Source organism: Engraulis encrasicolus, chromosome 17 (genome assembly GCF_034702125.1).
Source record: "Engraulis encrasicolus isolate BLACKSEA-1 chromosome 17, IST_EnEncr_1.0, whole genome shotgun sequence".
In the NCBI taxonomy this organism is placed as follows: Eukaryota; Metazoa; Chordata; class Actinopteri; order Clupeiformes; family Engraulidae; genus Engraulis; species Engraulis encrasicolus.
This window is the reverse complement of record NC_085873.1, coordinates 8,626,757-8,641,515: the sequence shown is the minus strand read 5'-3', so window position 1 is coordinate 8,641,515 and position 14,759 is coordinate 8,626,757.

Here is a 14,759-nt window from a genome sequence, read left to right as displayed (position 1 = left end):
AAAATACCACATTTAAATTAATTCTATTTCAATTCTTTAATCCAAAGGTGATTTAAATATTCCCACTATTCACACCCCTCTTCACACACACTCTTCACATGCCCATTTCACCTGATTTCACTTGTCAGCTGAATTTTCGATTAATTGCGATGAATGTTTTTTAAATCGATTAACACATTGATCGATTAAAGTCGATTAATCGTTTGCATCCCTAGACATTATACTTATCGGACAATGTTAATATAGTCCTAAGCAGAGATGAAGCAAGGGCAGTGGTAGCCTGCTTGACCAGATTGATTATAACTACAAAAATGTACATAGTACTGGTGTGTCTGTGCTTGACAGCAAATGTAACATTGTGAGCGATTTGAGAAGATTCTTGGTCTGAATTAAAATTGCCCACACTTAAACTGCGGTGAGAATAGAATGCTGCTAATGCTTGCTCAGCAGCATCTGAATGGAGAAGTGTCAGTGCAAGATGTCCAAGGTAGCAGTGCCTTAATCGATTAAAAAACATTAATCGCAATTAATCGACAAGACACCCAGGTGAAATGGGCATGTGAAGAGTGTGTGTGAAGAGGGATGTGAATAGTGGGAATATTTAAATCACCTTTGGGTTAAGGAATTGAAGTAGAATTAATTTAAATGTGGTATTTTATCTCAATTTTTAATTAAATTTTTTTGATTTAGTTTATTTTTTTTTCAAGAAACATTGAGATTTTGGGGGGGGGGAAACGTCGCTTATCAATTAATCGTAAGTCGATTAAATGGCGGCCATCTTGAAAATGGCAGCCATCTTGAATATTCATGTCAACTTTTCAATTATCCATTAGACATTTACCATGTACTATGAATGGTAAATATGTAAAAATATCATATTATATCCAATACTCATAAGAAAACTGCTGTTGCTGGCGGCCATTTTGAAAAATGGCTGCCATGGGCACTATGTTGAAAACTCATGATGCCTCCATATCCAGATCTCTTTGGAATGCCTTTGGCTATATGTATACTAATTTTCATGCTTGTATCACAAACTGAACGATTGTTTTGGTTAACCTCAGCACTAGGCTGGCATATACCAATGTCAAGCCCTGACAGGAGGAGGATGGAATCTCACTGTACAGGTTCAACACCCGTTCACACACGTGCACACGCACACGCACACGCACACACACACACACACACACACACACACACGCACACGCACACGCACACACACACACACACACACACACAATCTGAGCTTTGCAGGTGAACATTCAAAATGCACAGAGAGACAATCAATTTACATGGTCTTTCTCCCCCTTTAGACCAAGGTGCTGTTTCCACGTGGCAGGATATTTTTTTAGCAGGGTATTTTTTTTCTCCTGTTGAGGTGTAAACGCAACATGTGGATAAAAATAAATCCTCCATTGTAACAAATGCTTTTCAGCCCCCTAAACAGGATATTTTTTCTCCTGCTTTTTATACCTGGATTTTAAATATCTGCTACATGGAAACGGAAGGCCAAAACCAATGCAATCAGGAGAAAAAAAATATACACATATAAAAATATCCAGCTACGTGGAAACAGCACCTAAAAGCACCCATCCTGTGTGACTGAAAACTTTTTATGTCTGAAAATGTGATTATACTATCAATATTTAATATGCCTGAAAACATCCATTCTATTTAAGACTGAAAATATTTCCATGACTGCTAACCTTACCTCATTTACGACTAAATGCCTTATTATCCCAAAATAGATGGCACCAAAATTACAGGGATGACCCAGTCACTCTAATAATAACGGAGCAACATTACTGTAATATCATGATGAATCAATAGGTGTATTTCTGGTGCTACATTTCTCATTTAAAACCAGCATTGCCAGCAAGACACCCCCTGATTAAAATGGCATACAAACTATGCAGCATACGCAGCAGCATTGCCCTTGGGGAATGCGGGTTATAATCTGGTCTTGTCAGAACAAGGCTTGGAAACCAAGAAGCAGACCAGGACAAAACATGTCAATCAAAGTGAGGTTTATTCAGGGCGCGATAGCAGGTGGGGTGAGGCAAAATACCGTGCCATGAGAAAGTTTGGGCGCCCTTTCGGAAAATCATAACATTGGGTTATTTCTCATTGAGCTTTTAAAGTAGCAACTTAATGTTAACATATGTTAAACTATAGGGAAAGAGAAACATTTCAGCCGTGGAAGAATTTTCATAGGTGTTACAGAAACAATTTTATGTGGATTTGAACAAAAATATGCGCATGCATAAATATGGGCAACCCAAAGAAGGTATACCATTAAAGGAGAAGTCTCTTTTTTGAACATTAAGGCCATTTTCTGAGTGGTCTGCAATGTTTTAGAGTACCCCTCACCTTTTATTTCATGTTCGCTGCAGTCTCTGTTATTTGGCTGATTTGGATTTGATCTCAACCAGCTTTAGAATGGCTGTCTATGGGCACCTGCAACTCTGTTCTTAAAATCACCTTAAGCATTTGTTTTCGAGAGTCTACAGCTCACAAAGTGGTTAGGGGTGTTCACTAGCAGTCCCTAACAACTTTCAAGGCGAAATATGGCTTCTGTCATTTTTTATTTGCCATTTTGTGAGAGAAAGTGAAAGTGAAAGTGAAACTTAATTCACAAATTGCTACATAAAACACACATAAACACGACAGATGCCATATTTCGCTACAAAAATTGTTAAGGAACACCAGTGAATACTGCTGAACACTTGAGTTGCATATTCTTGAAAACAATCGTTAAAAGTGATTTTAAGAACAGAATTGCAGGTGCCCATAGAACTTGGGTTAAATTACTTTCGGAACTTGTTCCTTGTTCATATTTCTGCGTGTTACTGAAGACCACGGCGCTTTCATGCAAAGGCATTCGGCTATAACTTGCAGAGCAAACTTTGTTGTGAGCCTGTGAAGCCCTGGACGTACATGCATGTTTTGATTTCATATCAATACCAACCAATGAAACAGTAGACCTCCTTGATACCAACTGATCCCCTTCTAAAAGCGTGACATTAAGAGCTGATACCCGGACGATCCGGTTGGAGAGCCGGATCAAGACCTCATCCGGACAGATCGGATGGCTGTCGTGCATTGATCCGCCAAAGGCGGGTCAGACGGCATTTCATTAATATGTCAACAAAATGGCGAAATTGTGAAACCGGAATATATCCTCTTTAGTTGACTACAACAGCCATTCTCTAATCTCTCTAGTATGCTGTTCAGTCACGAACACTCACTGAGTAAAACTGAACCAACTCCCGCCTCGTCATTCATCGAGCCAGTTTGATCCGTCCTGCCTGTTGTGGCCAATTGAGTGTTTGAGTCGCGGATCCCCGCTCCCTATGCGTGTGCTTCTGACTCTGTTGAGGTCTACATTTTAATGTTAATAGTGCTCTGCCAACGCTTTAACATCTCAGTCTGTAGGCTACTCTTAGGGAAATTATAGTCTACAGACGTGACTACTATCACTCACTGCGTTACAGCGTAGGCTACAGTCTTTAAAGCTGCTGTCACTCCCCTCGTCCGAGTCAGCAGCGGCGCCCTCGGCGACTCGGTGAGACGAATCCTGACTGAGTTGTTGGTAGCAGCGAATCCCCTACGGATCGGATCAACGCTTAAGTTTCGTTTTTGCCACAAGTGTGTGAGTCGCAAGGCAACTCGGCAGCGGAAGCGAGTGGTCATCTGCTGCTCGCCTCCTGACTGTCCCTGCTCAACTAGACTTCTGCTCCCAAATGTTTGACTTTTAGTCTTCTTAAATACAAACACATTATTTATTGCAAAATCAGGAACATGCCGTTTCACTGCTGCCAAAGGCTGTTCGAGTTGTGGTTGCATGTTTAGTGAGGAGACCCAGGTGGGTCGGATCGCAGCATGAGTTTAGTTGATCAAACTGTCTTACTCTTTGATTTATCAACGTGAATTGATAAATGGAACAACAAAGGCGAGGCGCATAGCTACTTAACGGCAGAAACGTTTTAAAAAATACATTATTTTTATTTATTTTTTATTTATTTTAAATAAGTGACCCGTGTGATCCGATTGATCCGTCTAATACGGATACCCTCCTTGGAATGATCCAATCAATCCGGACGCCTCAAAGATTCGAGTTAAGCACCTCTAGTGGCAGATGCCTTGCCCTCTGCATACCTGCCGACCATTACGCATTTTGTGTAGCAGATACGAATTTTGACATCAAACTACGGCGCTGTCTCTTCAAAATACGGGAAAACCCAATAGCAAAGTGTATTCACGGGCCCTTACATTATTTCTCTGTAGACTTGCAACCAGCCAGAGCCGTAGATATGGCTCTGCTTGCAACTCTCGCGCTGGCCTTTCCATTGGCCAGCAACGTGTGGGGGGAAAATATTGACCAATCAGAGCGCTGGTTTAATAGCTAGGGGTCTTCATATGTTGTCGCTCCGCTCGAGTCGAGGTATCAGCTGCAGATAGAAAGTTTGCTTCAAAGACACACACAAGCAGAGAGACTACTCCTATAATCTCTGACACAAGTGTCCTCCTGTCATCATATATTATCCATCTTGGTGCTGTCGCTGTAGTTTTACAAGTGAGCACCGTCAAAATCACCGTTTCAAAGGTAAATGGGTTTTGAGAAAGGTAGCCTCTATAGGAATAGTGAATTGCGTCCAGTTGCTAAATCCGTAAATTTATGAAAATAAATAAAGCTCGAGGTCTGTCGTCCTGAACATAATGGTTCACCCAATGTTTCGCCGTATTTGACGGCAATATGTTGGTACTTTTTTGATATTGGACCGAAACGAGATTACTTCCGAATGAGAAAATGTGGTCGACTGCGCTATAAATTAGCAGATTAGCAGCGAACTAAATTCGGTTTCCCTTTGCGTCGGATCATTTTAACTGGGGGAAATAAAGCGATAGTTCTAACGGTTGTGCTCGGAGTACATTCGTAACCTACCATGACACCGTATAAAGACATAGAAGACATAGTCGTGGCCCATTCTGTGAACAGGTGTAACAGGTCTTGTGCGTCATACCAAAATATGCATGACTCCACGACTAGAACTATCCGTAATCACGTATGGCAATCTATTAATAAAATATATTGTCCTGTCATCATGTATGTGCATAACACTGAACAATAGCCAACTCATGACGGCAAATATGGGTAGATAGGCCAATATGTAGAGAAGTGAAAAAAGAAGCGTGCATGCACCTCAAAAGTTACTGTGGAAGTTCCAAGCAGTGGCCATAGAGTTCTTCAGTAACGTGGAAGCATGTAGTAGATTTTAGTCTTTCATGTTAGCATTTAAGGACTTCCTGGTTCGTATCGGCTTCCGGCCTCCATTGGGAATGAATAGGGGCCAGTTTCAAATAAGCTCCGAGTGCAAGCACGCGCTTAGCGAACCCCCGCAAACTGTCGAGGGTGTTAAAAATAGGCTGTAGGTATGACATGGTTGATCATTTTGTGTCAAACTTCGACATAAATACGATGTTGCGTCCATATGCTAAACCCGGAAACTTTTGGCGACTACAGAAGCGGCGCCTGTATCTAAGGTCATGTACGTGCGGAAGGTTGTACCCATGGCAACCAAAGGAAAGTATGTAGTTCGGAAGTTTTAATGATCAGAAAGGGGTTAGCAATATTGAATTATAATCGTCATGATTTAACATGTGAATACACCAACATGATGATACGATCCGTTCCACTAATGAGAAAGGGATGCGGGGACACGCTAATGTTCGTTGTTGGCGTGCAACTTATATTTTTGCCAAACCTGAATCTCTATGGCGTGTTGCAATGTAAAAAAATCGCCATAGAACCGGAAGTCCAAACGCCGCATACAAGTTGACGTCAACGCTGAAGAACTCTATTAGCCCTCGTCCATCAGTAGAGCCACATGACGTGTAGGCTACTGAATGGATGCAAGTGTAATTTTGATGTTAGCCCCCAAGGTAATAATATTAACCTGATATTATCCTAGCCTAGATAACAACAGTCTTTATCTTTTTCTCTACAATCTGCTGATACTTCTTCACAGTAGGTGACAACATCACCATTTATTAATATTGGAGGAAATGATGTAGGAATCATTGCAATTCAACTTTTTGTTCATAAAAATCACTGAAATGCCTCTGTATTATATAATCAAATTATAAATGTCCCTACATGTACCTTCTACAGCCAAAAAAATAATAAGCAAATGCTTCAATTTCATACTCAATTCCAGCTCCTTAACACCCCCCAAGTGACCAAATGCTCTGTTTGGCTGGTACATAGGATAACTTACTAGCCAGACTGGTGGTATGTTTGACTTGTAAGATTAACAGCCTTAATGGCTGGTGATCAATAAAGTTAATTTAGAGGCCTGAATTCCAGCACACTATACCATAGCATTTTATTGGTGTCATGGTGTGAAACAAAAAAAACATCTTCCATGAAAGTTCAATAATGTATGGTATAGTGAGGCTTGTTAAGTCAATATTCCATAAGAATCTTTCACTTGGTGATGCAAGCACCAAATCAGGTACACAGGTGCTCCAGGGCCTACTCTCCCAGAAAAGGTCGCTATCCAGGTGAAAAAACAAGATGGCGGCCATTTTTCAAGATGGCCGCCTCATTAAAGGTGAAAAAGCTGTTTTCGTCTTAGAATGCCAAGTAATCAAGACATCTGAGTGATGGAAATATTAAAATGTATGAATTCTGATCTAGACAACTTAATAGTATCAATATTTCATCACAAAATGGCCACCAATTTTCAAAATGGCAGCTCTTGAGTGACTGAAAATGCATATTTATGACATACAGCTGTCCAATAGCAGGTATTCAATAATACATACTAACCTTGCCATCACTGTTGGAATACAATGTCGTAAAAACAATTTTGTTTACATTATTCTGTATTAGAGTGATGTTATAGCACAACCAGGGCACACTGGTGACATCACTGGTGTGAGACTCAGCATGGGGTTCAGTGTCGGTTTGTAGTACAATAGCTGTAGTTGTAGTTTACTCTTTTAGTAGTATACTCACTTTAGTTTTTAGTATTTATAGTCTCCCAAATGCTATCTAATAAGACCCTGTATATAGCTTAACTAGAAATGTAGTTAGTTGTAGAAATTTAGTTAGATAGCCGCACCTGAATTGACAGGATGTGCCAGCGCGGGAGAGCCGAGCCGAGGGTAACGGGGCTTCAGTTACCCGGATGGTGTACAGATCGCACGGGACTTAAATGACTCTGGATGAACGATCGGGCTGAGTGTAGGGCAGAAGTTGCCTGATTTTCATAGACTTCAGATCAGGTACCACGATTCTGGTCTGACCAGGACTATAACGATTAGCTATATCTCAATGTGCTTTCATATTTTGTACGGTTGGGTGGTAAAAGGATAGGCCGTCGGCCTTTAACCGTATTACACAAGATGTCTGCTAAAAATCAATTGAGCAGCAGTACGTGTCGGGAACAACACCTCAAGCACCCTGACCCTGAGCACGGGGGCCCCGCAAGGTTGTGTGCTCACCCCCCCTGCTGTTCACGCTGCCACATGACAGCACAACGACCCACAGCACTAACCATCTGATGAAGTTTGCGTACGACACAACACTGGTGGGCCTCATCACTAAGGGTGACGAGACTCACTACAGAGAAGAAGTAGCCAAGGCCATGGTTGTCAACTTTCAGAGGGGCCAAAAACAACTGCTACCACTGACCATCGACGGTGATGTTGTGGAGAGAGGGAGCAGCACAAAATTCAGTGCACATCAGCGACGACCTCTCTTGGACCACAAACACATTATCACTGGTGAATAAGGCCCAACAGCCCCTCTACTTCTTGCGCAAACTGAAGAAGGCAAGTGCTACACCCTCCACCATGACAGCATTCTACAGAGGAACCATCAAGAGTATCCTGACCAGCTGCATCACAGTGTGGGGAGGAGGTTGCACGGAGCAAAACAGGAAGACACTCCAGGGCATTGTGAACACAGCGAAGAAGATCATTGGAGCGCCACTCTCCTCCCTACTCCCGTACCACCAGGCTGGCAAAGACCTTCCTACACCAAGCAATCAGCATGCTGAACTCTTAAGCCGCCCTCCTATCACTGATAGCCCCCCCTCAACACTGAATTGTGATTGCACATTCTACTTGCACTAACTCAAAACACACACACACACACACACACACACACACACACACACACACACACACACACACACACACACTGAACTAACTCAAAAGCACACACAAACATGCACACACATGTTGCTGCTGCTTCATGCCTGTTACTTAATGACTTTAGAGGAAAACTAGCTACCAACTAGTTGTAAATATTGCACATTACAATTGCTTACTTTATATTTATCATTATTTCACAATGCTACTATCACCATGTCAGAATCGTCACAATAGGACATAACAGAAAATGCACAACAATACCTCTTCTTAATGTCTCTTCTCAGTATGTCTGCTGTTGCCCAGTCTTTACACTTTGCACTTTACATGTTTGTAAGGGTATTGTATAGGTACTCTAGGTGTAATGTATGTGTCTATGTCTAATTGTCTAAGTCCACACCTAAAGTCCATGTCTATGTCTGCATGGGAAAGTAAGAAAGGTCATTTAAATTATTTGTATGACCAGTGCATGTAAAGAAATTGACAATAAAACTGACTTGACTTTACTACTACAACAGGCTGGAAGAAGTGCTCCCTCTGTCAGAAAGATACAAAAGAGGAGTTGAAGTCTCCCCCTACCATACAGCTGTAGCTCTGATGGCTATTCCATGCTAGCCACAAACATACCACAATTTCAAGAGATCAATCTGCTGCCTATCAGGTTAGATATATAAAGATTGGGTGGAGGAGGTGGTATTGCAGTGTTGCAGTCAGCAATTTTGCAATTCTTCAGGATGCAGGATTAGAGATGCTGTGGATCGAATTCGGCCATGGTCATTCCATCAAGTGGCTGACATGGTGTTGAATCTTGGGCCAGAGAAATCCAAAAGCATTTCATACCCAGCAGTAATTGAAGATACGGACCTGAACCTTCTTCAGAGGTTTGTCATCAATATGTATGACAAGAACAGCACTGCAGTGCAGGTTGATGAGGTAAGACTGGACTTGTTTGCTCGGAAACAAAGATCCTATGATGCCATTCCACCGACAAGTGCATCCCTTGTCCAGCATGTAAAACGGTCCGCCTTCCAAACTGCCTGTATATGGGGCCAGGCTACTGTGTGTGAAATGCAAATTGAAAGCCCTGCCAACTGGGGGTGGCAAAAAGATGGTGAGGCCTGAAAGTTCTCTGGTCAAAGCTTCCTGCAATTGCGGAGAGTTGCCAGCAACTGACAAAATGTGGATGCAAGACTGACTGACGAGGAAGATGCAAATGCTATTGCTTTAGCCTCAACTGTACAGTTATGTTCCTGCAAATGTGAGGACTAAAAAGAACTAATCCAACATGTGCATCAGAGAGTTTTCCCACCCAAACAACATGTAATCATTATAGGCCTACTTCTGTTTTTGTAATATATAGAATCATTCAGTTATTTACCTGTAATTATGAAAATACTATAATTTTCAATATTTGGGGTTTTTTTAGTGTATAATTGAAATTTCCATGCTCAACATAATATATTTCCATACATAGATATTCAAAATATGATCAGTCAATCAAAATATATATAAAAGCCATTTAAAAGCAGTTCAATTGGCGGCCATCTTGGAAAATGGCCGCCATTTTGTTTTTTCACCTGGATAGCGACCTTTTCTAAAAGGGTAGGGTCTGAAGCACCTCTGAACCAAATTTGATGCTTGCATCACCAAGTGAAAGATTGTTTGAGGTATTTGCTGCACTAGTAGTTCAAAGTACTGTGAAGAGCAAGATAATCTGGTGAAATTGCCAGATACACGGAAATTGCATTTAAGAAAAGCTAATTTTTCCTGGCGGAGGACCCCTACATCCCCTGCCTGAATGAAGTGTCCCATATTTTCCCCCTTGACATTTGGCAACCCAAGGTGTGCAAAACAAAGTAGCCTCTCAGATGGGCCCGCCGGCGGCCCATGGTATCGTGCTGTGTTGACCACATTTTCTCACTTGTAGGTATTTGTTGCGCCGTGAATTGCCGCGCCGCGATAAATTGCTACTCAAAAAAAAAATTCAAGGTTGGCAGGTATGCCTCTGCAAGCGTTCTCTCCTCACTCGATGTTGACACTGCTACGGATTCGCTCAGCTCCACACTGACCTCTTGCCTCGACAACCTGTGCCCACTAGTCACTAAACCTGCAAGACCTTCACAACCGCGACCATGGCTGACAGAGACCATCCGGGCTCTACGTACCACCCTCAGAGCAGCGGAAAGGAAATGGCGCAAAACTCGAACCGCAACCCATCTGACCTCGAAAAACTTAAATCTCTACTAGCCTCCTTCTCCGCCTCTGTAACAGCTGCTAAGACCAGCGACACTACAGACCCACGTAAGTTGTTTTCTACATTCAAGTCACTGCTCAACCCTCCCCCCCCTCCTGCGCCCTCAGACCTGAAACCAGACAACTTTGCCACCTTCTTCACGGAAAAGACGGCAAATATTAGCAAGCAATTCTGTGAGCCGACCTCCCGCCCAGAAGACACCCCCGTGGGAAACACGCCGACTCCTGCAACACTTAAAGAATTTACTCTGCTCTCTGAAGAAGACGTTTCCAAACTCATCACAAGAAGCCGTCCCACTACCTGCCTACTGGACCCAGTGCCCACGAACCTTCTTCAAGACATTGCCCAAACAGTGGTCCCAGCAATCACATCCATCATGAACTCCTCACTCTCCTCCGGCACTGTCCCCTCCGCCTTCAAACAAGCAAGGGTGACACCACTACTGAAGAAGCCTACACTGAACCCTGCTCATGTCGAAAACTACAGACCTGTCTCACTGCTTCCCTTCCTATCCAAGACGCTAGAAAGGGCAGTTGCAAAGCAGGTCACCAACTTCCTAAACCAGAACGGATTACTGGACCCAAAACAATCTGGTTTCAGAAGCGGATATTCAACTGAAACTGCGTTACTCTCAGTGACTGAAGCTCTAAGGACTGCAAGAACGGAAGGACTATCCTCGGTCCTCATCCTACTAGACCTGTCTGCAGCCTTTGACACAGTCAACCACAAGATCCTCCTAAGGATACTCACAGCCATGGGAATCACAGGCGTTGTCCAATCATGGTTCAACTCCTACCTCTCTGGACGCACCTTCAGTGTGTCATGGCAAGGGAAACTGTCTACGACTCACACCCTCTCCACAGGCGTACCCCAAGGATCAGTGCTAGGACCCCTTCTGTTTGCAATATACACCTCCTCCCTGGGACGTGTCATTCAAACACATGGGTTCTCCTACCACTGCTATGCTGATGACACCCAGATGTACCTGTCGTTCCGTCCAGATGACACCACGGTTTCGGAACGCATCTCTGCCTGCCTCACCGATTTGTCAACATGGATGAAGGACCACCACCTACAGCTGAACCTGGCCAAGACAGAGCTCCTGGTGATCCCAGCTAAAGAGTCGCTCAGTCACAACATCAACCTCAAGGTAGGCTCCACCATCGTGACCCCAAACAAAGTCGCCAAAAACCTTGGCGTCATGATTGATGATGAGCTGTCATGCTCCAACTACATCAACTCAGTCACCCGGACCTGTCGATTCCAGATGTCCAACGTACGGAATATCAGACCTGTGCTGACACAATATTCTACACAACGACTGGTGCAGGCCACTGTCCTGTCTCGCGTTGACTACTGCAACTCACTCATGACAGGCCTACCTGCTTGTGCGCTAAAACCTCTGCAGATGATCCAGAATGTGGCGGCACGGTTGATATTCAATCAACCCAAAAGGACCCATGTTACTCCTCTATTTATTGAGTTGCACTGGTTACCGATCGCCGCCCGGATCAAGCACAAGGCATTGACCCTTGCCTACAAAACCATCACAGGAACGGCCCCAGCTTATCTGAAGGACCTACTAACGCCCTATGTTACTGAAAGAGAACTGCGTTCATCCAGCACAAGCCGTCTGGCTCTGCCATCCAGTCGCTCTAGGTACTCCCAGTCAAGATTGTTCTCCGTTGTCGTACCCAAGTGGTAGAACGGTCTCCCAGAGGCAGCAAGACTAAGGACATCTCTTGCAGCCTTCAAGAAACAACTGAAGACCTTCCTCTTTCGAGAGAATCTACTAGACTAATGCTTGAACTGGCCTTGCCCCAGGGCAGACTCCTGACATGATGTTTTGTTTAGTTTAGTTTGTGTGTGTGTACTCGTTATTTACTCTTAATTAAAAAAAAACAAAAAAAAACGAACCCCTCTGCAACTACACTTGTTGTTCTGTATATCTCCTGTGCACATTGTATTTGCTTGTGATGTTGGCTTGAATATGTCCTCTTTTGAAAGTCGCTTTGGTTATAAAGCGTCTGCCAAATGCAATGTAATGTAATGTAATGTAATGTAATGTAAAAAATGATATCATATGCAGTGTTCCTTAGTCAACTTAAAATACCATGTGTGTCATTTGGTATCAATGGCAAAGGTGCTGGATTAGAGATATGGAGGTTGTGAGTTCGAATCCCACTCGGACCCATGTTGATTTTCAAAATTATATCATATGCAGTGTTCCTTAGCCAACTTCAAATACCATGTATGTCATTTAGTATCAATGGCAAAGGTGCTGGATTAGAGATATGGAGGTTGTGAGTTCGAATCCCACTCGGACCCATGTTGATTTTCAAAATTATATCATATGCAGTGTTCCTTGGCCAATTTAAAATAACATGTATGTCATTTAGTATATCCCAAAAACGCGGAGCTACAACACGTTCAAGATGGCTGAATCCAAGATGGCTGAATTGTTTGGCCCATAACTTCTGACTGGGTGGATGGATTTTTTCCAACATTTCTTTTAGCTTTGTTTTCTCAATAGTAGTTTGTTTTTAATTTAGGGATAGAGATATCAAAAATGAAACTGCTCATCTCTGCCCCAAAAGGCAAGCCCGCTTCCAGCATTTTCTGTGAGAATGCAATCTAGTTATTATTCAAATTGCTACCATATCCGAATCGTCACAATAGGACATAACTGGAATTCAAAACACTAACTCTTTTTAATATATGTTCGATGTATGTCTGCTGTTGCCCAGTCTTGCACTTTTTATGTCTGTATTGGTATTCGTGAGGAAGTGACTGTTACCTCTCTGTCAAGGATGTGCGTCTCGAAGGGAGCGGAGAAGATGAGGCACGAAGTCGGAAGTATCAAATGTTGACTTTTTTATTTACCTTCACCAAAGTCATCAGAAAATAAATGTGCATGAGGGCATCAAAACACATGGACAAGTCACTTCACTGGCAACAAAATAAACAACAGTCTTCTTCAAAATTACTAAACTTCAGCAGCATCAAAGTCTACGGCACAATTCTCTGCTTACACCGATACTCATGAACGGCCATCCGGGTACTTTGCTCTTAATTTGCGTTACGCGCCTTTATGGGTGAAAACAAACCGAATGTCATTGACTTACATGCTACATCGGCTAGCCTAAATGAACACATTCCATGCTTCAGCCACGGCCGTTTGGCTATATTATTTCAACAGCCGGCAAAACAACACGTTTTCGGCATGTTGCGCGTGAACAACACTAGTTTACAGGTCCGTATCTTTAGTTTATTAAACTCCGACATCACCAATTGACTTGCATGTGTTGTTTTCCCCCACATACGGGCACGTACGTATGGCACATGGAAAATGTCACGCCGTTCATGAGTATTACTGGTGAAACATGGTTAGACACTAAATGGGAACTCCTGCCTCGCACACCCACCAAGCAGAAATGATGCAGGTCGCTGTGCCCGACCGGATAGAGCACTTTGGAGAGGCAATAACCTCTCCATTTCTGACCAGCCATGTGCATCAGTCATATGCTCGACAAATTTGAAAAAGGTATCCATGCCGGACTTGTTAAATTGCGGGACTAATTGCATGTTCGTTGCAGCATCAAATTTAGTTTGCGAGGTGATTTCGCCATCTGAAATTCTCCCCCCCCAATAATCTCAGGTCGGGACGCAATATTTCAAAGTCCTTACGCCGCTCTTCCAGACGCCTTTTGTTTTCATCCACCTCCCAAATTAAACGTTTACACTCAAGGTCCATCTCATTTAAATAACCAAATGGAGCCTTTTGCTTTGCTAACAGCGAGTAACACCCAAAAGTCGAGAGAGTTGGCGGAACCTGTGCAAAGTCAGCAGCCATGGCACAAAGTAAATCAAAGACAAAATTGCGCAGCACTAAAGAAGTAAACAAGAAAATAAAATACAAAACAATTAAACGCTACAAAACCTCAACGCCCTTCTAAACCCACACCCCACTAAATTGTAGACCCTAATGTCTTCAGACGGTGTGAGGCCAGGGATTTTAAGCACTCAGCCCACACGGCTGAATGAACAGTCACAGCTCGAACAGACATTGGAGTGCCCCCGAGACAACTGCTACTACGCCCCTTTACCGTCACAAAAACACTGAATACTGAATTGTGAATTGAGATTTAAATGTAGATGTGTAATGTTTATTGCTGTCTGTGAAAAATACAAATAATTTAAAAAAAAAAGAAAACTCTGGTTTTGCGTTTATATGTAAAAAGACATAAACGTCTTATTTCTTTCCTCAATACTGCTGGTTCTGCACACAGGCTTAATGTATTTATTACAGCTCGTCTGCATATTTGTGCACATTTGCCGATGGTGT